Here is a 6000-nt window from a genome sequence, read left to right on the forward strand (position 1 = left end):
GGTTCATCTAATTATGAACAGATGTACTGTTTTTCACATTACGCAGACCACTATTTACATAAATCTGCCCAACCTAGAAATGTTTTTAAATATAACCAATGGGAACATTGTGCTACTCCACCTAAAAACAGTTCAAAAACATTCTATGAGAAATTCCAATACTTCTCAGGGTTTAACACAAGTAATGCAGAAACATTTTATTATAAACTGTTGGATAAAACAGGGACGAAAACCATGCTGACAAATACTAAATTGATATATTCAGAAGCATTTTATGAAAAAAATCATTACATTTGGTTTTGATTTCTGGAAAAATAACATTGAAAAAAAACCATTTGGGGTACAAAAGATTGGCAGGTACAAGGTCAAGAAGCATTATTTCGAGCCTGCATGATCCCAGAACAAATAATGTTCCTGAATGACACAATTCAACAAACAACCTGTCTTGGCCTAGCTAAGATTAAAGACCTTAACAAACCGTCTATTCCAAAGCCAATACCTGATAATGCAACCACAGATATTGAAATAGACGTAACCCAAATTTTAAATGAAAACAGAACACATCCTGATTGGAAAAAGTGGTTAATCTGGCCTATAGACACGAATAACTGTCAAGATAGATTCCTGAACAAATTACAGGGGTTAAAAATGTCCAGACCAGACCCTAGATACTCCTAGAGACAACATCCAGGGATAGTAACAACATACAGTGTAGGGAAACTCTGCCTTGAATGGCTACAAACATCCACACTGGCACAAATTAAGCAACACTTGTCTTTACTTAAAGATGGTGCTGACTTGCGCGATTTCATTATGGGACCACGCAAACAGCGTCAAAAACGTTTCATAGCGGCCAGCATATATGCTGCATACAACGAGGCTTGTAAAGAAACTCAAATTGAAACAGCCTAGAAAATACGAGAAATTGATCGTATTAATTTGGAAAAATCACTTTCTGTTGTGGACAGTGGGTTAATGACTCTGTCCTCCAGAATATATTCACTGGACAGTATTGTATCATCTGCTATTGATATAATAGACCAGGACTTGCTAATGTTTCAACGTGGCCAGTCCCAATTACGTTCTATTGTACAGCTAGGATGGACGTTGCAAAATCTCCGTTCGGGCAATGTGCCATGGCGTCTAATCAACACAACGTCATTGTTTTCCATCTTTAACCTTACTGATAAACAAATCAGTTTGGCACAGAAAGGAGCAGACTATACAATCCTGAGCATCGAAAAACTTGAGAGATTGCCATTGTGTTGGAACCTGGGATGACAGGTCACCTAGGGTAGCCTGGCCTAGGGTAAGACACAATACTAGAGGCTCAAGTGTGAAGGTTGCAAACCACCCAGCAGTAAATCCACGCAATAACACACAAAAACAACACTACACCAAAATATGGAAAAAATAAGAGCTGCTTTATAAAAATATTCTCTGTTCTCTTATATTTAGTATTCACAGTTCAGTACTATACATTCAGTCAGGTGAAATAACATTACGCTTAAGTCTTGGGAAAAACTACAGCTCAGTACATGCAGATGCAGATGTCATGAAATTAATAGTAATATTTTTAGCAGATTTAACTGGCATTAATATTCAACAACAATAGTACTTTTCATTACATAAGTCTCCAAACTTTACTGGCTTTGTCTTCTCTTTAGTGCCTAAACCTTTACCTCCCTTATATGTACCTTTTCACAAAGTGAGGGCATACCCAGTGAAAAGCGTAGGAAATGCCCAAGTTCTATGTTGACACCAGTAAGCTCTAAGAGGAGCTTATAACTTTCCTCAAATCATTAGTACTTTCAGCACTCTCTTTGCAGGTCGATTCCTCAGTCTACTCCCCACCTCACTAATCACCGTTGAGGAAGAACAATCAAAGTCTAAGTCATCAGCTTGCAGGCTCTAGCGCCACCTTCCCCCTTTAGATCACCTCCTTACTTGTTGACAAGTTGTCAGGTAAAGCCTTGCAACGCCAGTCGGTGGGGAAGTTCACTCGGCAGGTCAAAGGTGCCCAGCGCTGGCAAGACTCATCAGCCTCTCAGGCCCGTCCGCTCTCCTCACCCCGCTCGAGCCAACTGCTCTGTGAGGCACACGAGCGGAGAAGGACAGATTATGCAGAATTCCCCCACCGCTACCGGGCCCCTCAACTCTCCCTCCTTGCTCGGGCCAGCTCCTCCGTGTGGCGCGCGAGCAGAAGGAAAAGGCGGGACACTCTCCCTAGCTGCTGTGGCACCCGGCGCTCCTCCTCAGCGTCGATCGGCGGGGACACTACACTGGCTGTCATGCGCGGTAGCGCTCGCGTTGGTGCCGCCTCCCACTGCGCTTGCTCCCAGAAAGGACGCTTCACTCCCAGGCCTGCTCGATCCTAGGCCCCTCCTGTGCCAGCCACCCGGCTCAGCTGGGATCATGCGCGGTAGCGCTCGAAAGTCAGTCAGTATACTAACTCTTCTCACTCCTGGGGAGGCGCTGCCACGGAGGGCGATCGGTGCCCCAGGGGTCCCGCTCCCAGTTTACATGAAGGGAACTGGATCCTATCCCCTCACTCTTCCGCCTCACAGGATGAGAGGCTTGCCACACGCTATAAATGGAGGACTTGCACAGCGGTAATTCAACCTTTGTATTCAACGATATACTTTTGTAGCGTGCGAACAGGGTTGGACGCTGTCTGTGCCTACCAGCGAAAATTGAGAACTAATACACACTCCTCCCATTGGAAGGAGGCACCCTGTTGCACAGCTTTGTAATTGAGACGTATCAGTCTTTCTGATTAATCATCAAATTAATTCTTCCTCATTTTGGGGTTCCAAAAAGTATTTTATTTTCCATCAAGGTTTCCATAAAGTATAAATTTCTGATTATATGTCCAACATTAACATAATCCAATCTCATTCCTTCCCCAATGCATTTCGGGCTAATAGGAAAGCCCTTCCTCAGGGGACAACTCTACGAAAAAAGGAACAAATCAGCGTATCACTATGTGTAGCGAAAAATTACTGTACATACATTGTTCGACATCACTATATATGCAACCATCATGTCAAGTTAATCAAAAAAGTGCCCGAATGTCCGTGTGGAGGTTAAAAAACCATACGTGTGTCATTGTGTGAAGAATCCTAATACGCGGTGGCTCAGAACCCCGATGTGCTAGTGCAGATCAATCCAATCAATCAGCAACAATGCGTGTTAAAACAACCTAATACCACAGTCACCGAATGGTGTGTTAAGAAAAAAGATCAGAACATTTTAAAGTGCATTAAACGTGAGCGGCATACTCACGGACTGTTTATATGAGCTGTGACGCTGTCTCTGCAACAGAACAGCGCGTGTTAAAAAAGAAGCGTTAAAGCATTCAGCTCGTTAGTGCAGTGTAGCTTTGTCTCGTGCAACGAGTACTTACTAGGTGTTGTGGTTAGAAGCGCGCATAGCCGTTGGTATGTCGGGAACCCCGGAGGTGTTCTCCCTAGGTGCTGTTTTTACCGGCTTGTGAGTACATGCAGAAAGTAAAAACGGACTAAGACCCCAAAACTAAACAAAAACGCGGCGGCCATATTGAGTGAGTGAAGTATTGAAAATATGCATCAGATATATAAACATCAAAGGTGTGGTTGTTTCTGATGGGATTCAGGTACTTTCAGCGGAATTATAATACAAGAAATAATTTTTGAACATTGCAGGTTACAAATAACACAAAAATTCCATTCGATCATTAAGACCGTGTGGCTGCATCGATGCCATATAGCGAATCCAAAAGTTTTCTCTTTTGAGCAATGTCTGTTTGTTGTTATGAGTGGGGATAATCTGTTCAAGGATGACAAATTTCAGTTGAGCTACAGAGTGTTTTTGTTCAACAAAATGTGCAGCCACAGTAGATTTCAAATTTCCTGTTCTTATATTGCTTTTATGCTCAAGCAGACGAATCCTGATCTTCCTCTCCGTGTGTCCAATATAACACTTGCCACATGGGCACTTGAGCATATAGATTAAATTGGCTGAATTACAGGTGGCATTCACTCTCAATTTCACAGGGTGACCCTTCATTGGGTGACTGATGGTATTCCCTGGGATACAATTATTGCAATTACTGCAATTGTAACAAGGACGTAGGCCTCTGTATGTGGTGGATTCACTTCCTTTAGTGGGTTTTTTTAGAATCTCCTTCAAATTACGACCCCTGGTGTATGCAAACATAGGTGGTTGATCAAAGATACCTCTGAAATCCGGTTCGAAGTTCAATAATGCCCAATGTTTGCGAATTATATTCTTGTAACAGTTGCTCAGAATGCTATATTTAGAGACCACCACCATCCTGGTGTTTGCTGGTTTGACAGTGGGTTGTAGCAAATCTTCTCGTTTCATGTCTCCAACTCGGCTGACTGCTATATCTAAGGTTTGTTGTGGGTACCCTCGATTTTTAAATCTTTCCACCATGTTGGTGACTTCTTGTTGACAAGTATTTTCCGAGGATACTATTCTTTTCACACGCATCAGTTGGGATAAGGGTAAATTGCGTTTCAGCCCAGGTCTGTGGAAACTCTGGTGGTGCAAAAGTGAGTTCCTGTCAGTAGGTTTTCGAAAAATTGTGGTATTCCAATTTCTGTTGTCGCATTGTATCTCCACATCCAGAAATTGTATGCATGTTCTATCCATGTTCCAAGTGAATTGTATTCGCTGGTTAATGCCATTCCATTTATTTAGAAATTCTGTTAGTTCCAACTCTGTTCCTTTCCAAAGAATGAAAATGTCGTCGATAAATCTCAAGAAGATTTTCCCATGTCTTAACCAAGTGTTGTGGTTGAGGATGTGTGTTTCTTCAAACACTTTCATCACAATGTTCGCATAGGACGGCGCGGCACAATTTCCCATGGCGGTCCCATTTAGTTGGTGAAACCATTGGTTGAACACCGTGAAGTAGCTGTGAAAGAGTGTAAAAATCATTAATTCCATGATCAGTGTTTTCATGTCTGGATCCAGATCGGAATTAGCCAATTCTTGTTCAATGGCAGTTATGCCCATGTCGTGCGGTATTGATGTGTAGAGTGAACATACGTCCACTGTACACATTAGCAAATCTTCATCATGGGATGCTTTGATCACTTCTTCCAATTTCACTAGGAAATCTGTTGTATCCCTTATGTGTGACCTAGTATTCAATACAAACGGTTGAAGGTATCTATCCAAAAATTTTCCGATGTGTTTATGTATAGATCCCTTGGTGGACACTATCGGTCTAAATGGTGGTCTAGTTGGATGCTTGTGCATCTTAGGCAACATGTATAGCGTCGGTGGTTTTGGATTCTCCGGTGTTAGGTATCGTCGTGTCTGATCATTGATAATTCCTTTATCAAATGCTTTGTTGATGATATCAAGTAATGTCATCAGGAACTCATTGGTGGGATCAGCCCTCAAAGGAGCGTAAGTGTTATTGTCGCTTGTGTGAGCCAATACTTCATCTTGATAAAATTTGGCGTCCATGATGACTAACACGCCACCTTTATCAGCTGTCTGACATACTATGTCGGGATTGTTGGCAATTTTTCGAAGTGTGTTTCTTTCAGCAATCGTCAAATTTTCACGTTTGGCTCTGGTTTGGAAAGGCAATTTTAGTAGATCATTTTTCACCATGCTTTCAAATACATCTATGATTTTGTGACTCACTGGAGCCATAAATGTACTGCGTGGTCGAAGCCCTCTTAACATATCAACATCTGTGTCAGTTATAGTGACTATGTTTTCAAAATAATGACGGAGTCTGATGTTTCTAACCAATTTAAATGTGCTCACCTCCAGCTCTAACGTGTTGGTTTTAGTCGTGGGTACAAAGGTTTGTCCTTTTTGTAAAACTCGTAGTTCTTCCTGTGATAGTGCTGTGGAAGAAATGTTTATCACCAAATTGTTATTGGTATTCATCTCCGACGATAGGGTTTCTTGACTTTTGGCTGTTCTTTTGCCACCTCTGCGGGTTTTTCCCCTCCTGGGTCTGTGGTTTGATTT

This window comes from Lissotriton vulgaris, chromosome 2_2 (assembly GCF_964263255.1).
Source record: "Lissotriton vulgaris chromosome 2_2, aLisVul1.2, whole genome shotgun sequence".
Classification (NCBI taxonomy): domain Eukaryota; kingdom Metazoa; phylum Chordata; class Amphibia; order Caudata; family Salamandridae; genus Lissotriton; species Lissotriton vulgaris.